The sequence below is a fragment of the Hyperolius riggenbachi genome, chromosome 10 (genome assembly GCF_040937935.1).
Source record: "Hyperolius riggenbachi isolate aHypRig1 chromosome 10, aHypRig1.pri, whole genome shotgun sequence".
In the NCBI taxonomy this organism is placed as follows: domain Eukaryota; kingdom Metazoa; phylum Chordata; class Amphibia; order Anura; family Hyperoliidae; genus Hyperolius; species Hyperolius riggenbachi.
In genome coordinates this window covers 82222569-82249571 of record NC_090655.1, presented here as the reverse complement: position 1 = coordinate 82249571, position 27003 = coordinate 82222569, and the positions used below count along the sequence as shown (strand labels likewise).

Below are 27003 nucleotides of genomic sequence, written 5' to 3'. Positions count from 1 at the left end.
GGCTACGGGGGGCTTGAGGGAGACCCAGGGAAGTCCACATTTTGATTTTATGTCCCGCTCAGGGGTCTAGTTAATCGGAAATAAACTGATGAGATAAACAATTGTATCTATCCACCTACTCCTAACAATAGCATTTAGATAGCATTAAAACTGTAGGATATGTTTCAAAGTTTCAAAAGTTATTTTATGGCTGCAACTCCTTATCAGTGAGAGAAGCTATAGTCAGACTGGGTCCTGACTAGAGATAAACCTGTTACATAGCTGAATATCAACTCTTTCAGTCAGAGAAAGAAGAAAAGCAACACAAATATTCGTGTTCTTGGCACTGTACAGACATATCTATCGCATCATGACACTTATGCTAGGTACACACTGGCAGATCTACGGTCAGATCGATTATTTCCAACACGTCCAATCGCTTTCCGAGCATTTTCTGATTTCCTATTGATGTCTGCTGCGGCCTACATTGATATCTGTTGCGGCTGTGAGAATGTCAAGCTGCTCATTGCAGTCATTTGGCTGCTGGTGCTGAACAGTGGTTACCAAGGGCAACCACTTAATCTCTTTCTTTCACTTACAAAATCTTAAAGTGGGGAACATAGAGCTGCAATACAAGAGTGCTATCCACTGCACCACCATGCCACGTGTATTATGGTATTATGACCATAGTTGCTGGCCTACTGTGAGGACTTGATAGGGGTGGTCCTAGGTGGGTCTAGAAGGCCAGTTTTATTATGACACCAAAGGAGTAAAATACACCATTCATGCCGTATTCACGACAGCCAGTTTTGACTGCTACGAATACACATTTGATGGGACAATTAATGGTCACCCCAACTGCTTGTCTGAAATCCTCCCAGAAATAGCTGCGGACAACGCACATAGTAAAAGCCACTGAGAACAGCTGCAATAGATCTCCATGTCTCCATAACGGCCGGGAGCCGAGAGCGTTGCGAAATACCCAAACTGTCCACAAATCTGAGGTTATACAAGTCTCTTTCATGAGAACAATAACATCCATCATATACAATATCGATGATGGATTACAGATCATTTTTTAATAGAGAAATAAAGAAGCTGAGAAATGTCCTGTAGCTTAGTTCTAGCACCGAGTAGGCAATCCCTAGTGAGCCAGATTGTAATTACATTTTTTTTTTCCTTTTTAATTTCCACTGAGCCTAGAAACAGATGCCAGTGAATTCTCCTAGTTGCTACAACCTTTGGAAATACCAACACTAGATAAATGCTCTGATGCATACAGCAAGCCTGTGGACGAAAAGCCGAATGTACTAAAGACCTGTACACATGCTAGATGGTTGATGCTCAACAGGGATCAGGGTGTGTGTGTGTGTGTGTGTGTGTGTGTGTGTGTGTGTGTGTGTGTGTGTGTGTGTGTGTGTGTGTATCAGTGTGTATCAGTGTGTGTGTGTGTGTGTGTATCAGTGTGTGTGTGTGTGTGTGTGTGTGTGTGTGTGTGTGTGTGTGTGTGTGTGTGTGTGTGTGTGTGTGTGTGTGTGTGTGTGTGTGTGTGTGTGTGTGTGTCAGCGTGTGTGTGTGTGTGTCAGCGTGTGTGTGTGTGTGTGTGTGTCAGCGTGTGTGTGTGTCAGTGTGTGTGTGTGTGTCAGCGTGTGTGTGTGTCAGCGTGTGTGTGTGTGTGTGTGTGTGTGTGTGTGTGTGTGTGTGTCAGCGTGTGTGTGTGTGTGTGTGTGTGTGTCAGCGTGTGTGTGTGTGTGTGTGTGTGTCAGCGTGTGTGTGTGTGTGTGTGTGTCAGCGTGTGTGTGTGTGTGTCAGCGTGTGTGTGTGTGTGTCAGCGTGTGTGTGTGTGTCAGCGTGTGTGTGTGTGTCAGCGTGTGTGTGTGTGTGTCAGCGTGTGTGTGTGTGTGTCAGCGTGTGTGTGTGTGTGTCAGCGTGTGTGTGTGTGTCAGCGTGTGTGTGTGTGTCAGCGTGTCACTTTCATCTAGTGTGTGTATCGGCCTAAAGAGCTTTCAGGGCTGGAGTACATTGGAGAACATGAAAGGATCACAGATGATCGGATCCTCCTAAGAGAAACTCTCTTGCAAAGGAAATCATGGAGAAACACAGGATTGATTTATTGATTTATTATTTAACCATTTTCTTCTAATAACGATTCCTTTCAGTTCCAACTAGATCTGGTCAGAACTACAAGCCTAAAAGGTGCCCACTAATGAGACAATCTTTTTTGTCCAATCTTACCATTTCTATGTAATATAAGGGACTGCCTAAAGTATCCATTCAATATATTCACTTGGTTTACCCTTCTACTACACAGCTTTGGTAAGATTGGACAAAAAAAATGGATCATCAGTGGCCATCATTAGGGCCCTTTTCCCCTATATCAGTTGCTGTCAGTTATAAGTGAAAGGGCAACTGATGTGCAAGGTAATGTCCATGTTTCCCAACGGCTGAAGTGGGCAATATTACAGGAGTGCTGTCCAGGAAGTGGTTATGGGGTCATCGCCAATGGAGGACTGAGAATTCCATCCATGACAGTGGACAAACAGGAAGTAGGAGAGGCTCTAGTGATTGATGAGTAGACTACGTAGGGTTGAAGTATGATTATTTTGACTTAATTTTCTGCTCAGGTTTGCGTTAAGAAGAGTGAGAACTGCTTTGGTGGCAGAAGGTAGACACGAGCCAGATGTTTTTAATGTATTGGCTGATGAGTGTAGCTGCCTATTTGTGACAAAGGCTCCGTAAACCTTTATAAACCTGCATTGAACATCGGTAATGTTCACCAATACCCTTTACAAATCCTAGAGAAGATGTCAGAAAATCCAAGCCTGCACATCTGCCAGGATTCACCTTCTATTTATAAATAGCTCCCCCAAGTGCTCTACCACACTACAAATCACCAACTAGATTCACATGCAGATTAATTGCTTGAAGGCCATAAAAAGGGAAGTTGAAAAGGGGGGAGAAAAAAAAAACCCTCCTGAGAAGTAAATCTATTATTGCAGCTCCCCTCTCTCTTCCCAAGCACTGCTCTAATAAAAGCCAGATGCATTGTTCATGTGAGATCATCATAGCATGCAGCAAGGTCATTCTCAGTATGGGGGAATAGCTCAACATTCTACCATTGCACTTCCAGAAGAGTAAAGAATTGCTAATCCTCTTACCTTGCCAACAAACCAGTCGCACGCTTCATTATCCCAACATGCAAGAGGTTAAAACAAAAGATGAAAACCATGCCAAGACTGTTTTCATTTTTTGATGAGCGAGTGACTGCCAACAAGAAATGCAGGAAGCGACTGGGGGGGGGGGGATATAGGGGGGTGCCGCATCCTGCTTCAAGACAGAGGGGTTTCCAGCACACAAGGAACAAAATAAACAGGCCTGGAGGAATTGCAAAATGAGACCCAGATGTCAAAAAGCTAGCTATGTCAAAAGAGCTACATCCTTCTATGACTCAATGAGGAAGAGCTGGTTGTTAAAGATGCAAACAGTCAACAAGTCATGATCGGTACAATTAAAGTACATCATTTGTCACGTGACCTACAACCCAAGATAATTTATAGTTACGGCTGTGTGTGTATAAAAATAAACTACAGTATTTAGATGTTGCCAATTAATAATGTTTGCAATAAATCTAGACAATGTGGTTTGATCGGTAAGGGAAGGGGGAGTGTCTGTTGGCCATAGCAACTAGGCTCCAGGCCTAATGTTTCTAATGCAGAACACATGACCGTTAGAATCTGGTTGTTATAAGCAACTACATTTTTGTAACACAAGTCTGTCATGATCGTTCAAAGTTGCGTTTGCACGCAGTTTGTTCCACGCTACGCTCGGTCATCGCATCTTTCAACGCCTCGTATTTCCCGATCCATCTTCCGAGGTCTTGTGGTGAAGATTCACCTTACCAGCTGAGCCTGCTATCAACCCTGTAGGCATCTCAAACAAGGCTAAGTTCACAGTGGGAGCTGCATTACATTCCCTGCTTTAAAAACAGGGATAAAGTCACACGACAAAACAGGTGTAAAGCTATGCACAAATCGAATCGCACACAATGAAGCATATAGTCAATGAAAAGTATGCTTCACTGTTAGCTCATGTATGTTATGTAATGCACTGCATTCTCCACTTTAGGATACAGAGTCCATTGGATCACCTTTGATTCACTTGCATAAACTTACAAACTGCAGAGTGACACTGCCTCTGTTACTATGCACTGCAACACCCCTCTGTGAATGTAACTTAAACACTACTGTACAAGACAAAAAACTACATGCCATCTAATAACTGTAGTTTGGCCAAAGTATTGTTGCCATGATGATTTATAGGCATCTTTAGGTATATGTGAAAACACATTAACCTGAAAATCACCTCATTACCCACAATTCACAACAGCTTTTGTACTGTGTAACATCTGAACAACCTTTATAAAATAAAGCTTGTTGAATGCAACACTCAACAACAAAGCATGCATCTAGCAGAGAAAGAAAGGCATACAATGCTCATGGATACAAAAGGCTCTCCAGCACACAGCCTAGTACTACTACTGCGTTTCATTCCAATGTGTTATGAATGAGACAGAGAACCTCAGCTGGCAGCCTGCTCTAAGCTGATGGATGTGTCACAGGGCCAGAGCAAAGGGCTAAGGCCACATACACACATCAGACCATAGTCTTTTGAAAATGAAAGATCACAGACCAATCTTACCACCCTTCCTGTAGTATAAGAGCCATACTCTACACAGTCTTTTCTATGGAGCTGAACTCCCCATCAGAAAAAAATCTTTGCAAGATGCTGAACACACAGATCCTGTACAGACACAAAAGATCAGTATCTGCAAAAGATCTGTTCCTGCCAGAAATCCATTCCTGCAAATTGCAATGATAGTCTATGAGATCTGCAGATCATCATACACACATGATTTAACTGACATTCATCTGCAGATCAGATCCACCAGGATGGATTTTCAGATCTGCGGATCTGCAGATGAATGTCAGTTAAATCATGTGTGTATGATGATCTGCAGATCTCATAGACTATCATTGCAATTTGCAGGAATGGATTTCTGGCAGGAACAGATCTTTTGCAGATACTGATCTTTTGTGTCTGTACAGGATCTGTGTGTTCAGCATCTTGCAAAGATTTTTTTCTGATGGGGAGTTCAGCTCCATAGAAAAGACTGTGTAGAGTATGGCTCTTATACTACAGGAAGGATGGTAAGATTGGTCTGTGATCTTTCATTTTCCAAAGACTATGGTCTGATGTGTGTATGTGGCCTAAGCCTGGATTATACGCTACAAGTCTCTTCAGCATGCACATTGCTGGCCACCTCAGATTAATGAAAAACTGCAGACAAGACATGTGGGAAGTGTGGTAGGATGCAAGAATATTTATAGTGCCAACTAAATGAACTGCTTGGAGGAATTGGCCAGGCCGATCGCTGGCCGAGGTGTCAGGGGGCACTATACACACACTAGATGGCGGTCATTATCAGCAACGCAGGCCGAGTTTTGTCCAGCGTGTATACGAGGCTGAAAGCGGAACTGTATATTGTTATAAAACAAGTGTTTCACTAACCTGGGGTTTCCGCCTGCCCTGTGCAGCCTTCCTGCCCCGCACCAGTCCTCCACGATCCTCCCTTCTAATAGCGCAGGACACTATTGCCGGCTGCAACGCGGAAAAAGAAACGCATGGCTCTGGGCGGGCAGGCAAAGTTGCCATCGACTGAAAGGTAAGTAGCTGGTGGCAGGAGAACGGAGTATCATGGAGGACCTGCGCGGGACAGGAAGGCTGCATGGGGCTGGCTGAAGCCCCAGGTTAGTGAAACACTTTGTTTTTATGACAATTTACAGTTCTGCTTTAAAAAGAACCCAGTAAAGCAGGGGTCTCAAACTCGCGGCCCGCGGGCCATTTGCGGCCCTCGGTACAATATTTTGTGGCCCGCGCCAGCAAAAGAGCCACGGAAGCAAACTATTTTACCTTATAGTTCGCTTCAGTGCTCCCAAATAATCCGCCGCATCCCCGCCGCTAAACGAGGGCTGCAGAGCCCCCAAATCCCCCGGGCAAACATCCACGACTGCACTGAGGGGCAGAGCTTCCAGCTGTAGCTCTGCCCCTCCTGACGTCAATCGCCGCACGGATCGCCGCCTCTCCCCGCCCCTCTCTGTGAAGGAAGAGTGAGAGGGGAGGGCAGAGGCGGCGATCCGCCGCGATTGACGTCAGGAGGGGCAGAGCTGAAGCTGAAAGCTCTGCCCCTTCCAGGAAATGCCAGTGGATTGCCCCCCGGGCGATTTGGGGGTTCTGCAGGCCTCGTTTTGCGGAGGGGATACGGCGAATTACTTGTATCGGGAGCACTGAACCAAACTATAAGGTAGGATACTTCATGTTCAGAAGAAATAATTAAAACTGTTAATAATGACATTTGAGGACTTTTTTTGTGAAATCCCTTATGCGGCCCAGCCTCATCCTGACTTTGCCTCCTGCGGCCCCCCAGGTAAATTGAGTTTGAGACCCCTGCAGTAAAGTAAGGTTCAGTAACACATACTTGCCTATGGGAAAACAAACGTTTGGCTTCTTAAAACAGAAGGTATTTGCGATTATTCAGATTGGAGTGAGCATATCAGGTCTCCCACTATGCATCACTGCTGAATATGCAAATTATCCCTTTGATGTCCCTGTAAGCTTACAGGGACAACAATGGGATAATTCGCATATTCAGTAGTGATGCATCGTGGGAGACATGTTCACGCCAAACTGAATAATCGCAAATACTTTCGGTTTTAAAAATGCAAGCTTTTGTTTTCTATAGTATTTCAGTAAGAGGGCTTTTTGGTCCTTTGCAGACCTTTAAACACTCCTAGGAGTTCTGGTTTACCATGAGCTTGCTGGTTGTTCGCTGGAGTCGGAGCAATTATTGGGTACCTGGAGTAGGAGTCATACAAAAATGCAGACTCGACACCTAATAAATGTAAAACTTTAATCAAGAGAAAAAAAATAAACAAAATGTTCTACTTCTCAGATAATAGTAGTCATATCAAATTTTGCATGCAAGTTTATGTAGCTTGAAAATAGACTCCATTTTCAAGTTGCATAGCTTTTCAAAGAAAATTTGCACAATCCTACATAACTATTAATCAATCAATCATTTGCATCTCAATGAACTTCCTTAGTCACTATTGCAACTTCTGGAGTATGTTAAAAAAAAAAAAAAAGTGCGTTTTTGAAATTGACAATTTGGTGTCTGCTTCGAGGAGGTAACGGCTGGTTCACACAGACGGCGTCGGGGCGACTGGAAGCTGCGTCATCCTGAGACGTCTCTTTTGGGGGCGGCGGTACGGCTATCGTCAGTTTCCGTCGCGATCGGCGTTTCTCATCCCTGCAAGGGGACATGAAGGCGCAGCGGCTAGGCGACCCTGGATGTCGCATGTGGCTTCTAGAGCCGGCTGAATCATTGCGTTCAATCAAGATTGGAATGCCGCGTTTGCGCAATTGACAGTAATCGCCCGTAACCTCGCGATCTTAAAACGCTCCCATTCACTTGAATAGGAGCGTTTAGCCGACAAGTTCCGAATGCTTGGCGGTAAAGGCCGCCAAGCGTCCGTGTGAATCAGCCCTAAGTCCACCACAACCTCCTCAGCATATTTTAACAATTTTACCATATTTTTATTCTTTTGGTGCCTCTGTTCACAATGTGATTTTGTACTTTAAGGAGTCTTTTCCACGAGCAGTTGAACTGTGTTAGTCAGCAAGCAGTTGCCAGGCAGCAGCAAGCAGTTGCCAGGCAGCAGCAGGCAGTTATGAGAGTTTGAGAGGCATTTCACTGCTTATCAACTGCCCGTGAAAAATAGGCCTAACTGTCCTTACTAAAGTCCTAGTTAATTTGCCTACCAGTGCCCTAGGTTAGTTTGTGGACAACCCATTAACATACCAGTATGCTTCTGGGATGTGGGAGGAAACCAGAAAGCCCAAAGAAAACACTTGTTGAACACAAACTCCCCATGGACAGTGGCCAGGCAGTGAACCCCAGACCAGACTTTAAGTAAAACATACATTTACAAAAATGTGAATGAAGATGCACCACAAGATTTTAGCTGACTTTCAGGAACGAACACTGTTAATCCAGTGCTGGAGACTTGGGTGCAGCCGCCGCCACCATAGGCCATAATAGGAATTACGACCATAGCAGCGCACAGGAAGCAACTGCAGCGCATCAGAAGACGGAGCTGAAGTTGCTTTTAAAAACACAATAATTCGGCTTCCAGCAATTGCTGGAAGATGAATTATTTCATTCCCCACCATCCATGGCAGCCTGGAGGGGGAATAGTAATTAACACAGCCGGGACTTGTGCAGCAGCAGGATCAGCCATATACCGGCTGTATCCTGCGCCCAAGTCTCCTGCGCCGATTCCTCTCGTACGCTTCAGGAAGGCTGTAGATTAGAAATTCCTCTTTACCTTGGACTAGCATTCCATGCATTCGTAACTGATATCACAACACAAAGAAAAAGTGCCTCTGTGTTCTCAGAACAATCAGGCCTCAGGTGTCATTACTCTAGCGTGGGATAGAAAATGAAAGAAAATATCTCTCACGTTGCTATGGCAACACAAGCACTTCCTTTCATCTATTTTTTAATGATTGTGGCCCATTATCTATCACACAGTATCAAACATACACTACTTACTAAGTCTTAGGCAGATTCTTTTGCATTGACGCTACAGTGGTGGGTCTATATATTTATTAGAAAAGGTAATATCATGGACATGCAACCACTCATTCACAAGAACCAATCAAATCAATGTAAGCTCAAATCCAGGCCCCGATGTTCCCATAGTCCCGCCTAGTAAGAGTTTGTTTTTAAACCTGTATAACCAAAGTCAGTTTAGTCAGAAGCCCACCACAGACCTCCATTGCTCTAAACTGCAATCTCCTCAAGAAGTCTAGTCCGTGCCCCGCCTCCTTACTGTCTGAAGACTAGACTAATACAAGCAAAGCACACAAGCAAGACTCCTCCCACAAACCATACAATTATCTCCCCCAACGAAGCATGAAATATTAGATTAATGCAGTATGCATTGTAAGCAGCTGTGAAGTACTGGGCGGCTGGATGTTAACCACATTACCAATTCATTCCATAATCTATGTGAGTAGCCTCCTCCCACCTGATGTTCCATGTGGAGGCTTTCAGCAGCACAGCCTGTCACCACCTTGGCAAATGACTACTCCAACTGCCTGTGTAGGATACCCACATCCCCACATGGCCTCAATTCACTAAGCTTTATCAAACGTTTGATAATTTACCTCATGGGTAAAATCTAATTTTCAATTCACTAAGGTGTTATAGATTTATTGAATGTTTTATCAATAAAACATTCAATAAATCTATAACACCTTACTGAATTTAAAATTAGATTTTACCCATGAGGTAAATTATCAAACGGTTGATAAAGTGTTTGATAAAGCTTAGTGAATTGAGGCCAAGGTAGAGATGAGCTTCAATTCCAATTTTCCCCGTGAACATCCACTGATGTTAAGCCCCGTCTACACGGGGAGATGTTGGGGAGATGTTGTGGCGATCGGCGGCCTGTTGCGCATCCCCGCGCGTGCCCGCAGCGTCCCCGCTCGCCGCGCATGCGCCGTATTCGATTCCCCGCTCGTCCCCGCCGGCGCCGCTTATCTCCCGCACGATTCCCTGCCATTGTCCCCTCGCGGGGATCGAGCAGGGAATCGGCGGTGCGGAGATCCGTCCTGTCGGATCTTATCAATCGAGCCGCATCAGCGGCTCGATTGATAAGGAGCATCGCGGCCGCATCTACTCGTGTAGATGCGGCTTTAAGCAAAGATAATAAACCAGCAGCTCCTGGGCTTGTTTAAAGGGGGCCCATACACTGGTCTATTTCATTCTGAAATCTATTGGAAATCTGTTCCTAGTGTGTGACACACATCACATAGATTCCTGTCAGATTCGACTTGACAGGCATCTGACAGAAATCTGATGGTCGAATGTGCTGAAAATCTATAAGTGTATGGCCACCTTAACAAGCTGCGGGCTAATTAATCATCAGCTACTGAGCTTGCCTGGCTCAGTTTCAAGTCAGTGGAAACTAGCATGTAAAGTTGGCGTTGAAGTTCCTCTGTGATCAGCAGTTACTTGGTGGAGGGCAGCACCGCCAAGCCACTTGTTCAAACGCATTTTAAAATTCTCTTTCTTTGCCAATGACAATATATTTATATTTTTTTTTAGTAAAATATGTACAGCACTTTTTTTATGAAATCCAACATTATTATTATTGTGCATGTATATAGTGCCGACATCTGTTGCAGCACTTCACATACTAGATCGTCTTGTCACGGTCTGTGTCTCAGAGGAGCTTGCACTCTAATCCTTACTATAGTTATAGGTCCCTATCTGTAAAATTAAAGGGAACCTGGAGCAGGAAGTATATAGAGGCTGCCATATTTATTTCTAGTTGCCTGGCAGGTCTGCTGATAATTTGGGCCTTAGTAGTGTCTGAAACACACACCTGAAACAAGCATGCTGCTAATCTTGTCAGACTTGTCAAAAACAGCTGATCTGTATGCTTTTTCAGGGTCTATGGCTAAAAGTATTGGAGGCAGAGGATCAGCAGGACAGTCAGACAATCAGCATTGTTTAAAATGAATTATGAAAAATGTCAGCCTCCATATCCCTCCCACTTCAGGTTCCCTTTAAAGGGGAACTGAAGAGAGAGGTATATGGAGGCTGTCATGTTTATTTCCTTTTAGACAATACCAGTTGCCTGGCAGCCCTGCTGATCCTCTGCCTCTAATACTATTAGCCATAGCCCCTGAAAAAGCATGCAGCAGATCAGGTGTTTCAGTGGTTCAGACTTATAAGTCTGATCTGACAAGACTAGCTGCATGCTTGTTTCTGGTTTTAATCAGATACTACTGCAGAGAAATAGACCAGCAGGGCTGACAGGCAACTGGTATTGATTAAAAGCAAATCAACATGACAGCCTCCATATACCTCTCTCTTCAGTTCCCCTTTAAGGGCGATTTTGGAGGAATGAATTAAACTTATTTGTATGTTTTCAGGGATATGGGAGGAAACTGGAGTCCCCAAAAGGAAACCCTCACAAAATACAGCAAGGACATTTAATTTATTTATAGTATTTATAAAAGCGCCAACATATTACGCAGCGCTGACATACAAACTCCATGCATATAGTGTCCTGGCACAGATTTGCCTATGGACCCTAGCGCTGCAAGATGAGAGTCCTAATCACTAGGCCACCATGACACCCAACATGTCAATAACCAATCTTAATGTGTCAGAACAGAAACAAAAACTTACACACTATTGTGTATCATGTTATGTACGATCAACACTACAAAGTTTGTTTTGTGTATATTTCTGTCATAAACACAGGACTGAATTATTGTCATAACAAATTAACCAACTTCCAGACAAAAAACACGCAACAGGCAAAAGCACCCTGTTACCTTTCCATTGCAGCTAATTCATTGTCTGAACACGTAAGGCAGAAAGGGCCAAACTATCGCCGCTGTCATCGCCATAGCAACTGCCAACGTAGGATCTTTAAGAGGCCAGCCATGTTCAAAAGCCACAAACACATGAGCCAAAAGTACAATTCTAATATTCATAAACCTAGAATGGAAAGGAAAACAGCGCCTGCAAATTCTCCTATAAAATATAATTGGCAAATTTGCATCAGAAGTGTGTTCTATAAATACCTCTCGGAGATAAACAAAGTACAATAGTGTCCCAACATTTGCAGGATGATTACGCTGCACATATGGTTAAAATTAACAAGGCTTATAAGCTGAGAGGGGGGGGGGGGGGAGAAGAAAACAAAACAATTCCATTTCCAAGGGTTCTGCAAGAGCAAAACAGTTCTGCTGAGAAGTCAGAGTGACAGGATAGGTCATCCAGTAATTTACTACCATACGCAATCTGAGGTTGAGACATTAAATTTGGCAATGGCCTCCGGGTGCTGGGGGGGATGGGCATGCTGAGCTAAGAGATGCCAGCTGTACAGAATTTCCTCCCAGCTGTTTGGCTCATCTCCATACCAAGACAGAAAGCTGCTGGCACAGACTTAAATGAGGAGAGACAAAATACACAAAATAGCTTTAAACACACACACACACACACACACACACACACACACACTTATTCAAATTCATGATATATGTAAAAGGATCAGGTTATTCAGTTGTGAAATATATATTTTTTCATTACTGTAAATATTTGACATACAGAAACCTGAACGGCCATGTTGCACAGGCAGTGCTGCTGCAACACATCATGGTAACATGCAGATGGCATCTCAAATGTTATTCTTCCAGTGGCTGAGCAGCTGAAAGGAGTCAACATTGGTGAAGTATACACTGTTTTTGAATGAAAATGTAGCATCAGTACAGGTGTACCACAAGGATGTTAGTGATCTGCCAGGTCTGAGGGGCGACTGCTATTGTTCGGCGACTGTTTTCCCTACAGCGGGGTGGGCTGTCTCCCCTTCTACAGAACAGAAGTTACAGATTGTCCAGCAAGCCCATAGTGAACCAGAACTCCTGGGTGGGAGTGTGTAAGGGGGCTGAAAGAGACCAAATATCCTCCTTACTGAAATGCTCTGCAAAACAGAAGTTTGCCTCCTTAAAGGACAACTGAAGTGAAAGGCATAGGCTGCCATATTTATTTCCTTTTAAGCAATACCAGTTGCCTGGCTGCCCCGCTGACCTCTGCCTCTAATGCTTTTAGTCAAAGCCCCTGAACACACGCATGCAGCAGATAAGGGGTTTCTGACATAGTCAGGTGTTATTCAGACACTACTGTAGCCACATAGATTAGCAGGGCTGCCAGGAAACTGGTATGGTTTGAAAGGAAATAAATATGGCAGTCTCCATATTCTCATTTCAGTTGTCCTTTAAAAAAAAGAGGCAATTGCGATTATACAGATTGAAGTGTGCTCTGAAATGTCCCACAATGCATCACTGCTGAATATGCAAATCATCTTTTTGTTGTCCCTGGCATGCCTCCAGAACCGCTGAAATTCAATGATGTGTCAGTGTAATTTTACAGAGCCAAACTAATCCAACATGCATATGGACTGTTTCATATTGGACTTGGACACTCAGTTACAGATTGCCCAGCAAGCTCATGGCAAACCAGAACTGACACATTAATATTACAGGTTTGTATAGTGGCAGCATATTTGGTGGCGCTCTGCAGCAAGGTATATAGACAATTACATGACACAAACAAGAGCAAGACAGATAACCTAGAGCAGTGGTTCCCAACCTTTTCCGGCCCGGGGAACACTGTCTGACCAAATTTTTCTCCGGGGAACGGCGCGGGGGGGGGGGGGGGGGGGGGGGTTTGTGCGGCCCCCGGTTGTTTGCGCGACCTAGTGGACAGTGCCGTGCGCAGCAGGCTATGGGGGGGGGAGGCTGGGGTGCGGCTGCATAGCTAGCATAGTTGCCCCAGTGTAGGGAGTTTAGTTGCCCCAGTGTAGGGAGTTTAGTTGCCTCAGTGTAGCTAGTATAGTGCCCCAGTATAGTGCCCCAGTATAGCCAGTATAGTGCCCCAGTATAGCTAGTATAGTGCCCCAGTATAGCTAGTATAGTGCCCCAGTATAGCCCCCCAGTATAGCTAGTATAGTGCCCCAGTATAGCCAGTATAGTGCCCCAGTATAGCCAGTATAGTGCCCCAGTATAGCCAGTATAGTGCCCCAGTATAGCCAGTATAGTGCCCCAGTATAGCCAGAATAGTGCCCCAGTATAGTGCCCCAGTATAGCTAGTATAGTGCCCCAGAATAGTGCCCCAGTATAGCCAGTATAGTGCCCCAGTATAGCCAGAATAGTGCCCCAGTATAGCCAGTATAGTGCCCCAGAATAGTGCCCCAGTATAGCCAGTATAGTGCCCCAGTATAGTCAGTATAGCCAGTATAGTGCCCCAGTATAGCCCCCCAGTATAGCTAGTATAGTGCCCCAGTATAGCCAGAATAGTGCCCCAGTATAGTGCCCCAGTATAGCCCCCAGTATAGCTAGTATAGTGCCCCAGTATAGCCCCCCAGTATAGCTAGTATAGTGCCCCAGTATAGCCAGAATAGTGCCCCAGTATAGTGCCCCAGTATAGCCCCCCAGTATAGCTAGTATAGTGCCCCAGTATAGCCCCCCAGTATAGCTAGTATAGTGCCCCAGTATAGCCAGTATAGTGCCCCAGTATAGCGCCCCAGTATAGCCAGTATAGTGCCCCAGTATAGTGCCCCAGTATAGCCCCCCCAGTATAGCTAGTATAGTGCCCCAGTATAGCCAGTATAGTGCCCCAGTATAGCCAGAATAGTGCCCCAGTATAGTGCCCCAGTATAGCTAGTATAGTGCCCCAGAATAGTGCCCCAGTATAGCCAGTATAGTGCCCCAGTATAGCCAGAATAGTGCCCCAGTATAGCCAGTATAGTGCCCCAGAATAGTGCCCCAGTATAGCCAGTATAGTCCCCCAGTATAGTCAGTATAGCCAGTATAGTGCCCCAGTATAGCCCCCCAGTATAGCTAGTATAGTGCCCCAGTATAGCCAGAATAGTGCCCCAGTATAGTGCCCCAGTATAGTCAGTATAGCCAGTATAGTGCCCCAGTATAGCCCCCCAGTATAGCTAGTATAGTGCCACAGTATAGCCAGAATAGTGCCCCAGTATAGCTAGTATAGTGCCCCAGGATAGTCAGTATAGTGCCCCAGGATAGTTCCCGCCGCTGTTATTAGCCTTAACAGCTGCCGCCCCTCCCCTCTCCAGCGCGTGTATATTTCAAGCAGCGTATCTCCGGCTGCTCTGTGTGATGCGGAAGGAGGCAGGGCAGCGGCTTCCTGTAACGGCGATATGTATCGCCGTTACTATGGAAACCGAGCCCTGCCTCCTGCGCATCACAGAGCAGCCGGGAGATACGCTGCTAGAGTAAAAACATGCGCTGGAGAGGGGAGAGCGGCCGCTGCTAAGGTAATAGCAGTGGCGGCCGCGGGGACGTGCGGGAGGAGGGATAAGAGGACAGCACACCAGGCAACGTTCCGCGGCACACTAGTGTGCCGCGGAACACTGGTTGAAAAACGCTGACCTAGAGGACACAACACCACACAGCAGCACAGTGACACAATCACAGAGAGAGATTAAAGCACCACTATCATGCAAACTTTAAAATACACGTGTACACAAACTTATAAGAAGTACACTTCTCCCAGAATAAATGCACCGTAACTTTTCTCATATGTTCCTGTTGCTTACAGTAGGAAGTACAAATATCAGATCTGACAGGTTTTGGACTAGTCATCTTCTCAAAGGGGAGGTCTCAATATTTCCTTCATGCTTTACAAAAGCAATCCCTGAAGATAATCTATACAAAGATGTCGGCCAGCCCTTCTACTTATTAGCACTCTATTTTGGCAGTTGGACTGAGCAACTGCCATTCAGTAAGTGCGTTTGCAGTAAGTGCAGTATCATATGAAGTATGGTGGCAAGTGCTGAAGACAAGGGGCCTGATTCACAAAGCTTTTCTGTTAAATTATCTCACCTTATTTATTAACTCACAATTTATCTCTCCTTAAATGACTTAACTCATGATTTACCTTATCGAACTTAACTCATTGTTTAGCTCTCTTTATTTGACATAACTCATGGTTTAGCTCTCCTTATCTATTTATCTCATGAATTAGCTCTCCTTATTTGTTTATCTCAGGCATTAGCACTCCTTACAGTTAAGGTGAAAGATAAGTAACCTTTGTGAATCTACCCCAATATGTGCACGTTCCTACCAAGTTAGCAAGGCTCACCAAGTATTAAAAGGACAGGTACAAAAGCCCTGAAGACCAGGGCCAGATTTCCGGGTTGGGCACTAAGGCCCAGGCCTTGGGCGGCTGCAGCCCACGGGGGCAACTGAACATAAAATAACAGTTACTAAATATGATAGAGGCTGAAAATGGGGAGCAACATATGAAAAAGGAAGCTGATTCCCGTGGGAGCTGTTCATGAAAGAGTGGGGCTGCATATATGGATGTTCCACATGGAAGAGGGGACTGCACATGGAATGGGAGGGGTGCTGTTGTACATGGAAGGGAGTACATTTGAAATCGGCGCCGGTAGACTTGGGCGCAGGATACAGCGGTATATGGCTGATCCTGCTTCTGCACAAGTCCAGGTCGATTTAATTACTATTCTCCTTCCAGGCCGACATGGATAGTGGGGGAATGAAATAATTCGGCTTCCAGCGATTGCTGAAGGCCGAATTATTATGTTTTTAAGCAACCTCGGCTCCATCTTCTGATGGCGCCAACGTTACTCACTGAGCGCTGCAATAGGAATGATTCCTATTGTAGTCTATGGAGGCGCCGGCTGCGCCCAAATCTAGCAGCGCTGAAAAGCAAATCTTCAAAAATCTTCAAAAACAAGGCAACATGGTGGTTAACATATTTGGAGCATGGCCCAGTAACCCTGGCCCATAGATGTAAACTGACCCACAGCCAAACATGGGAAATCCCTTCTCATCAGGTGTCAGTTGCATTATAGCTCACAGCAACCTATTCAGTGGAAACCCAGCCTATGAAAGTCCTATTGGAAGAGCTGTGACGAGGCACAAAGTGAGTCGACGTATATCAACCAACCAGATTTCAGAAAACTGGTCAAATAAACGGTGCTTTCTTACAGGCACTTTATTATACCTTGCATTTTTTAAATCCACTGATTTTTTTCCTTTCTTGCACAAAAGCCCTGATATTAGCTGGATAAATAAAATATAACCGCATGGATATTAAAAATCATCAGAGCATAGACAATATCCCTCCAACAAGTAAATGAACAATGGTGAAGGGGTGCTAATGCATTAATGTGCAGTTCCCATAAGGTCATTCAAGTCCCCAGCTGCACCTCTAGCAAGGAATTTGTTAACCTTTTGGCTAGGACAGGGTTAAACGATACCATTGTCATAAAAGAAAACAACAAAAAATGCCTGACAGATAACTTGCAAGGTCCTCATAAAACCTGCAGCAATGATGGAACGATTTAGTAGCCCAGAGAACACAGGGCACAATATGTATAGTCTGCTGACCTCAGTGAACTTTCATGACACAGGAGGGGGAAGGGAGAGGATTCCTGGTGTGAGCGGTCTCCTTCAGTCCACACACAGACACACAGCAACAGTGCGGACACACAATGGCACAGGGCCTTTTTCACTGCATGCATTCCAAACTGATTTTTGGAATGCGTGCATTTGCTGACAATTCTCCAATTGCATGGGGACCATCATTATAATGGTAATTGCAGTGTCCCTTTGTCATGAATGTGAATCGATATTTCAGAAAAGGCAGGGCATGCTCTTTTTTTTTGCATTTTTCCCCCCTTCCCTATCAACCCCTGCAAAAATAAACGCAATCGCACTGTGAAAAAGATTGATCTCACACACACAAAAAAAAAAGCAAAAAAAAAAATAAAAAAGTATGAAGTAGAAAAATTACTATCACATTTTCTCCATTGCCTTAAAGAGGAGCTGTCAGCCATACTATCTCAGAAAAAAAAACCACATATGTAGATAAATACTTGCTCTACTTACATTACATATGTATTGCACTGTCCACGTTTTGATTTCAGTGATTTTTCTACAGTAGAAAACAAAACAAAAAAAAAAAGAAACTCCTTAGCATTTCCCATTTTAAGTGTGGCTATTTTGAAGCCAATCCTGATGTAATTTCCTCCCTTAGTCTCCGCTGCCTGACTTGCCCGTCCTTTACTATAGAACGTGTATTGTCTAAGCAGGAGAAATATTGGCCAATCAGAGAGGAACAGAGGTGTGTGGGAGGGAAAAACAGGATGGAAAGAGGCTTCAGCCAATCATGCTGCATTCGTTAAGTCTCAGGGGAAGTAGAGCAGCAAAAAAGGACAACCCAGCATGCCCTGCAATTTCCTTTTTGTGTACCAAATTTTGTGTGTACCAAATAAGAGTCAGATAAATTGGGGAATGATCATTTATCAAAAAGAAAAGTAATAGTGATTTTAACTTTTGGATTGCCTGGTTAGCATCCTTATTATCTGTTGATAAAAATAAAGAAAGAATTGAGTTTTGATTTTATGCCCGACAGCTACACTATAACATTTATATAGCGCTTTTCTTTTGGTGGACTAAAAGTGCCTGAGAGCTGCCATCCTGCAGTGCCAGGGAGTCTTGCCTACCTGGTGCAAACCTCACGAATTGTGACACCAGCTGCTTACAATCCCACTGTGGGGTCAGATTTGCTGTTTCTACACTGTAAAGCATGAAAAAGACTAGAATGACAGACTGACAGTGAGCAACAGCCCAAAAACCACTATGCTTTCCCAGCGTTATGCAGATGCAGGGCTTGCAAATTAGCTGCACACACAGAATTGCTTGCTAGAAGCTATTATGTAAAGAAAGCAGAACTGTAATCGTAAGACCAGAATGAACCCCTGGCACTTGCTATAAGCTGATGAAGTTTGTACTACCGTGGAGTGCAAGGCAGGAATAATATCCTAACCTCCACAAAAACTATATTCATTCCCAAATCAATAGCAAAATGGTGCACCACTAACATAGCAATAATCACAAAAGCTCTACTATAACACATGGGACACAATAAAACCATAACAAGCGCAGAATCTTTATTAGCTGTGCTGCCTGTTTGCTACCTGCTCTAGGGTCTAATGTAACTCTAACATTTATTATATCACTGTTCTGGTACACAAGAACTCTACCACATGTAGATACCTTTCTCACTGTGTCATACGGTAATAACATCTGCAATCTGTATCTCATTAGTATGATGCTGCTGTCATGCTGCCAGTTGTAAGTCATTTACTGGCCAGGTTTGCAGGCAGATTAAGTCCAGGCAAGTAAGGGAAATATTCTATGTACCTTGATGGGTTCTGACCTATTGCAACACATTTATCCTGCAATAATATAGCCAAATTTCGGTATTCATCATTTTCTGATCTGGTCACATGATCAGCATGCTCATTCTCTTTGCCATCTGGAGAGAGGGACTGTGGGTGCAGCCAATAGGAAGCTCCTGCATCTGCTTCAGGCTGGGAATGGGTAGGGCTTTCAGGATGCTGAACATTGTTAAGCTCCGTCTACACGGAGCAATGTTCCTTATCAATCGAGCCGCTGATGCGGCTTGATTGATAAGATCCGTCAGGTCCAACTTTGCCGCCGCCATTTCCCTGCTCGTTCCCCACGAGGGGACAATGGCAGGGAATCGAGCGGAAGATAAGCGGCACGGCGCGGGGACGAGGGCGAATCGAATCCGACGCACGCGCGGGCGACCGGGGACACGGCGGGTACGTGCGGGGATGCGGAAGAGGCGATCCGGCGGCTAATCAAGCCGCCGGATCGCCTCGTGTAGATCTAGCTTAAGTCACAATATTGGTGTCTGAGTGGAATTGCACAGGTGTGGCTTATTAACAAAATGTAAAAACAAAACAGAGGACACCAAGAGCCCAATAGTGCAATATTGTCTGGTAAGCTCAATATATAATGTAATGTCAAAGGTTCTTATACTCACAAAGGTGGGTTACCATCAGGCAACCACTTAACAGGCAGGTGGGGAGTATTAGTACCTGACCCCACTCAGGTATAAAAGTCGCTCTCTGTAGATAGGAAAATGGGGAAAGAACCCTTCCACCAGGGGTGGACTTAATCGAGCTGTAATATGTACGAACAGAGGCGCCAAGCAGAGTAAAACAATGTTCTAAAAATGATAAAAAGAGGGAAGTCGAGGTGGACTTACCTCCTTCTGGTAGTGGACAAATACTCAAATGCAGAGTAAAAAATATACAATAAAACTGGTTCAGGTCCATAAAGCATGTGAGCGCTCACACGATTTATGGACCTGAACCAGTTTTATATGCTCCTGTACTGCCTGATGAAGCGGGAATGTTGACCGCGAAACGCTTTGCGATTTTATAAAGCTGTGAATAAATTGTATATTTTTTACTCTGTATTTGAGTATATGTCCATTACCAGAAGGAGGCAAGTCCACCTCGACTTCCCTCTTTTTATCATTTTTAGAACATTGTTTTACTCTGCTTGGCGCCTCTGTTCGTACATATTACAGCATTAACAAAATGTACTGTGCTCAGGACACTCACTCAATAATGAGATTTTCTTGCATTATTCCTGTAAGCCAATGTACTGTGCACTGGCAATGCGTTTCGTAGGTCTATGCCCACTTACTCAGGCTAATTGTAGTGCCAAACTACCGTAATAAACCAATAAATGCCTCCTTGCTTGCCTTATTACAGTAGTTCACAACTACAATTGGTCTGAGGAAGTGGGCATGGACCGACAAAACGCGTTGCCAGTGCACAATACATTTTCTTGCATTATTCCTGTAAGCCACCTCTGTCATTTAAATTCTAGTAGTTTTTAACTATGTTTTATACACCCTTTGGGAACCTCTTTCCCAATTTGTCCAGTTGTATGTTATTGTGTCTATATAGAACTTTGGAAGAGTAAAAAAAAAAAAAAAAAAAAATGCTGACAATTCATTGAAATTTTGTTTTCTGCTTGGCCTTGGGCTTTTAACAGGCAGAGTAACCCACACCCACTGAAAGTCAATAGAAATTTGTCAGAGATGGCTGGGCTGTTTCAAATGGCCATTGTCAGAACATGTAAGGACATGCTAGCTCTACACAACATAAGGCATTTCTGCACATGAAGAGGTTTGTAATGCTGTTCAGCCACTTTCCCTGTCTATTTCTATAACCAGATTGGTGATCTAACTAGTCACAGCTGACAGTTAAATGTCATCATTAAATCTTTTGTCATCTTATGTATTTAGAAAAGAAAAAAAGAAAAAAAAAAAAAAAAAAAAAAAACACACTCTCTACCCAGGATCTGTGCTTTTGTTGTGCTGCAACCGCTTTATCATCAGGCAGACTGCCTTGTTTTGCAGGGCTGCTATGCACTTGTTCCCTGGTCTTGGACACACCCCTTATAATTATGAAGTTGAAATGCATTACCACGCCCCCTCCTACTAAATACAAACATACTAGATGAAACGGTGGATGATACCCGACCCTGCAGAGAATTTAGCAAGAGAACCACAATCCTCGTTGCTGCTCCCCTCTCTGCATGGAAACTAACCCATTGACTAACGTTAGCATGCGTTATAATGCAAATGTCTGCTCTGAAAAAAAATGCAGAAAAAGATAAATTGCTTGAATGGAAGTTCAACCTTCGCACCAATCCATGCTGAATGACATGTCTGGTACTTGTGTATGGGGCTTTAGGCCGATTGAAAAGGCAACCTTGTGCATCATTCAAGCTCGCATTTCTAATGTTCTGTGGTGTACGCGTTTCAAATCTTTAAAAAAAAGTGACAGTGCTACTGAAGGGGTGTGTGGTTTAGACCAACTTTATTTGGTGAAAACAACTATTTATGACAAAAAATAAATAAATAAAACTACCGTATTTGCATTATTTTAACTACACTTTTAGATATAGGTTTTAGGTACAAAATCTGCCCTGAAATGAAGATTTTTAGGTTTTGCAGGTATCTCTTCCAGTGTCCCCACTGGTGGAAGTATTGTCAGCCATTCTCCTCTCCCCTTTTAAACATCTCGCTCTCTCCTGCTTCCTGTGTCAGCAAGTGATGGCAAACTATCTGTAGTCATCAAAAAATAAATTCCCAACTCTCTTTATAGTCAATGCTAGAAACAACCACACATCTGCATTGCCTTCCCAAAGTCCCTTATCAAGTCCTGGGTATTGTTTATCATGTGACAGCCTCCATTTCCATGCATGTCTGTCCATCCCTCTTTTATAGGCAGGCATGCATGTTTGCAGGAAACTCTGTACTGCCACCTAGTGACTGTAGGTATCTTGGAATAACAGCATTATTTACATAGGCAAAGCGCTAAAATGCGTTACACAGCAGATCTTCCTAAAGAATGCTTATTAGTGCTTGTTTTTTTTATTTCCCCAGTGCTCTGCCTTATATGAACAGGCTTTCATCTATCACACTCTGTTACATCCAAACTCTTACATATTACTAGCACAGGAGCCATAGCATGAGACCCGATCAGTATGCAGTTTGTTATTCGATTTGAAGAATGGAAACAATAAAAGAAAGAAGTTGCAGCAAGTAAGCATCCAACACATGTGAAATGTGCTGCAAATATAAAGACAGGAAAAGTGAGGACGTGCCCATATTCCATTATGTCATGATGCTTTAATGACTGGAACAAAACTTATACAAAAACAAAATAAGTAGGCTGACGGCAAAATCTCCACAGAGCCTTCTGGCATTATAGAGCACTGGGTGTAAGTAGATAGTACTACAGCTATAGTACTACAGCTATAGTACTACAGCCAGCAGCAGAACTGGCTCCCTGGGTTGCAATGCTAGAAGTGTGTGTAGATAGTACTAAAGCTTTAGTACTACAGCCAGCAGCAGGTCCTGCTGCTGGCTGTAGTACTAAAGCTGTAGTACTATCTATACACACTTCTAGCATTGCAACCCAGGGAGCCAGTCCTGCTGCTGGCTGTAGTACTAAAGCTGTAGTACTATCTACACACACTTCTAGCATTGCAACCCAGGGAGCCAGTCCTGCTGCTGGCTGTAGTACTAAAGCTGTAGTACTATCTACACGCACTTCTAGCATTGCAACCCAGGGAGCTAGTCCTGCTGCTGGCTGTAGTACTAAAGCTGTAGTACTATCTACACACACTTCTAGCATTGCAACCCAGGGAGCTAGTCCTGCTGCTGGCTGTAGTACTATAGCTGTAGTACTATCTACACGCACTTCTAGCATTGCAACCCAGGGAGCCAGTCCTTCTGCTGGCTGTAGTACTATAGCTGTAGTACTATCTACACGCACTTCTAGCATTGCAACCCAGGGAGCTAGTCCTGCTGCTGGCTGTAGTACTATAGCTGTAGTACTATCTACACGCACTTCTAGCATTGCAACCCAGGGAGCCAGTCCTTCTGCTGGCTGTAGTACTATAGCTGTAGTACTATCTACACGCACTTCTAGCATTGCAACCCAGGGAGCCAGTCCTTCTGCTGGCTGTAGTACTATAGCTGTAGTACTATCTACACGCACTTCTAGCATTGCAACCCAGGGAGCCAGTCCTTCTGCTGGCTGTAGTACTATAGCTGTAGTACTATCTACACGCACTTCTAGCATTGCAACCCAGGGAGCCAGTCCTTCTGCTGGCTGTAGTACTATAGCTGTAGTACTATCTACACGCACTTCTAGCATTGCAACCCAGGGAGCTAGTCCTGCTGCTGGCTGTAGTACTATAGCTGTAGTACTATCTACACACACTTCTAGCATTGCAACCCAGGGAGCCAGTCCTTCTGCTGGCTGTAGTACTATAGCTGTAGTACTATCTACACGCACTTCTAGCATTGCAACCCAGGGAGCCATTCCTTCTGCTGGCTGTAGTACTATCTACACGCACTTCTAGCATTGCAACCCAGGGAGCCAGTCCTGCTGCTGGCTGTAGTACTATAGCTGTAGTACTATCTACACACACTTACAACCAGTGCTCTATAATACAATAATTAGCAGAGGCATTCTGGCAGGACTAGTATATCTCCCAGATGCCACTGCTGCTTGCGTCGGTCTTTACATGGACAGACAGAGGGGGCCTTTGTTGAGAAAGGTCTTCAGTGACAGGCCCACATGAGCTGCTGGGCATCATAGCAGTCACATGGTCCAATACTGCTATTAATATAACAATGAACTGGGCAGTGAGAGAGTTTCTAAACAAGATCAGTGCTGTGTCTTCCTCATGTAACTGAAGTCTACGCGTTCCTTCACAGAACACTCCACATAACATTACAAAATGAGTTGCATTTCATTAAGAAAATATAGCTCAACTTTATTTGGCAGCTACAAGCTACTACAAGGGTGCTTCCTTCCAACAATGACAACAGTGTGCCGTTTAAGCCCTGGACACCCCTTGCAGCTCAGCTTGGGGTGCAGGAAACAATCATGAGAGATTGTTTCAAACTCTTTTTCCATAAGCACGCTGCATGTAACCACTACTGAGATGTAATGCGGGGGCAAATGGCACACCGGATCAGGCATTTCTGCAGCAGTGTGAAGATTAGGGGGGGGGGGAGCCAAATTACGTTTTCTAACAGCTAAAGTGCTTTCAAATGTAAACAGTCCTCCCCCCCCCCTTCCCCCCAGCATCAGTGCACAATTCTGGAACTGGCCATGCACTGTGAACAAGGCATGTTCAATTTCAGCATTACAGTATTAAAGTGGACCTGAACTCTTGCACAAGACAGGGAAAACAGAGAGAAATGCACTGTGTATTTTTAGAGAGAAGAGCATGTCTTAATTCCACCTCATCTTCAAGTAATCACAAGTGTGATTAGATCTCTTAGCTGTGTCAGCACAAAAATTCAGTCCTCGGCAGACAGCTAATATGTAAACACAGGATGTTAACCCTTTGTCTGCTTCCATGAAAGCAGGAAGTAGACACACTGCAGATTCAGCGATTCTGCTGCGTTCCTGCTTACGTACAGCCATGCTGCCACACGGTGGTGGGCACCGGCACAGCCATGCAGCCACACAGTGGTGGGCACCGGCACAGCCATGCAGCCACACAGTGGTGGGCACCGGCACAGCCATGCAGCCACACAGTGGTGGGCACAGCCATGCAGCCACACAGTGGTGGGCACAGCCATGCAGCCACACAGTGGTGGGCACAGCCATGCAGCCACACAGTGGTGGGCACAGCCATGCAGCCACACAGTGGTGGGCACAGCCATGCAGCCACACAGTGGTGGGCACAGCCATGCAGCCACACAGTGATGGGCACAGCCATGCAGCCACACAGTGGTGGGCACAGCCATGCAGCCACACAGTGGTGGGCACAGCCATGCAGCCACACAGTGGTGGGCACCAGCACAGCCATGCAGCCACACAGTGGTGGGAACCGGCACAGCCATGCAGCCACACAGTGGTGGGCACCGGCACAGCCATGCAGCCACACAGTGGTGGGCACCGGCACAGCCATGCTGCCACACAGTGGTGGGCACCGGCACAGCCATGCTGCCACACAGTGGTGGGCACCGGCACAGCCATGCAGCCACACAGTGGTGGGCACCGGCACAGCCATGCTGCCACACAGTGGTGGGCACCGGCACAGCCATGCTGCCACACAGTGGTGGGCACCGGCACAGCCATGCTGCCACACAGTGGTGGGCACCGGCACAGCCATGCTGCCACACAGTGGTGGGCACCGGCACAGCCATGCTGCCACACAGTGGTGGGCACCGGGACAGCCATGCAGTGGTGGGCACCGGGACAGCCATGCTGCCACACAGTGGTGGGCACCGGCACAGCCATGCTGCCACACAGTGGTAGGCACCGGCACAGCCATGCTGCCACACAGTGGTGGGCACCGGGACAGCCATGCAGTGGTGGGCACCGGGACAGCCATGCTGCCACACAGTGGTGGGCACCGGCACAGCCATGCTGCCACACAGTGGTAGGCACCGGCACAGCCATGCTGCCACACAGTGGTGGGCACCGGGACAGCCATGCAGTGGTGGGCACCGGGACAGCCATGCTGCCACACAGTGGTGGGCACCGGGACAGCCATGCTGCCACACAGTGGCGGGCACCGGGACAGCCATGCTGCCACACAGTGGTGGGCACCGGGACAGCCATGCTGCCACACAGTGGTGGGCACCGGGACAGCCATGCAGTGGTGGGCACCGGCACAGCCATGCTGCCACACAGTGGTGGGCACTGGCACAGAATTTCTTGCTTGCTTGTGGGGGTTACTTCTTGCTTGCTTATTTAAGGTTACTTCTACTATTGCTGACCTGGACTTCTATGTATTCACTATGCTGACTCATTTGAAAAGATTTTTTCTAGGGAAAGGTGTGCTTTACAGGAGAACTGCAATGATAAAATACTCTGCACATGGCTTCAATGATGCCCTCCTTGTCAATAATTTAATTACACTACATTATTGGTTTTATTTCTGAAACTAGACATGACACTACAGTGCCCGTCATTGTTTACAGGCAGCAGGTTTTCTCATATCTGTTCACCAGTCCCTCGCTTGCTCGGTCACTGTACCCTGGATAACCAGACATCAATCCGCTCAGTGTTCTACTCCTACGGTCTGTCTTTCCACTTGGATATTTTCCTTCAGCAACTGAAAGGAAAAAGCTAAAAGCGAGAGTCTGGCTGGAGCAGAGGCAGACTGAACTAGGGGAGCACCGAGCAGATAAAGGCTTGGTTATCCAATGAGTAATCCAAGCATTTCAATCAAATGTTTTAGTGAATAACAGGAGCAGAAAGGACCAGGCCAGCATTGGCAGAGCAGGGAAGTGGCTAATATGATGAAAAAGGGCTTCTGTGTGGCCTGCTGCCTATAAATGGAGGGAGCTAACCAGAACTATGAGCTAATTGGCATCTCTAGTCAACAAAAAAACACAATGCCGCCAAACTGTCCTTCGGTCACAGGTAGTCCCACCTACCTCTGTTAGCATATTACTGCCCCCCAATCTCTGCCAGTAGTCAAAAGCAGTTGTTGTACCCTCCCGAGGTGAGAAAGAACCCACAATGTGGCTGACAAGCTTGAGAACTAAATCTGAGTCTGAAGCACAAATTAAAAAAAAAAAAAAAAATTATGCTTCACTAACTTACACACTTTGCAGCAATGCACTGCATACAGAGCTTTACAATGCTGCACAATGTTATACCGCAACGCACCCGCCGCACTGTGAACGTCGCAAAGGTGGTGCACTGCAGTGTAGCAACCTGCATTACAAAGCAGTCAGTATGCAGCGCCACAATGCACCACTGTGAACGTAGCCCAACGCTGCACATGACAGTCTGAAATATTCTAACCCTTTGGCACCCAATCCAAAATAAATCTGGAAGTTATTATCTATTTTCATGAGATCTTTTTCATTTTAAAAACAGGATAAAATTGTGGAGTAAAAGCTGAGGGGGGGGGGGCGGAAGGGGGTGTATAGCGCAGCAGAACACATGAAATACG

The 27003-nt window shown here is 45.3% G+C and overlaps 1 protein-coding gene across 1 annotated transcript in view; it reads right to left on the bottom strand.

Annotated features, from left to right (window-relative positions):
* JMJD1C (jumonji domain containing 1C) overlaps positions 1-27003 on the bottom strand; it is a 509668-nt gene that overhangs the window by 471672 nt on the left and 10993 nt on the right. The gene's annotated exons all lie outside the window — the stretch shown is intronic.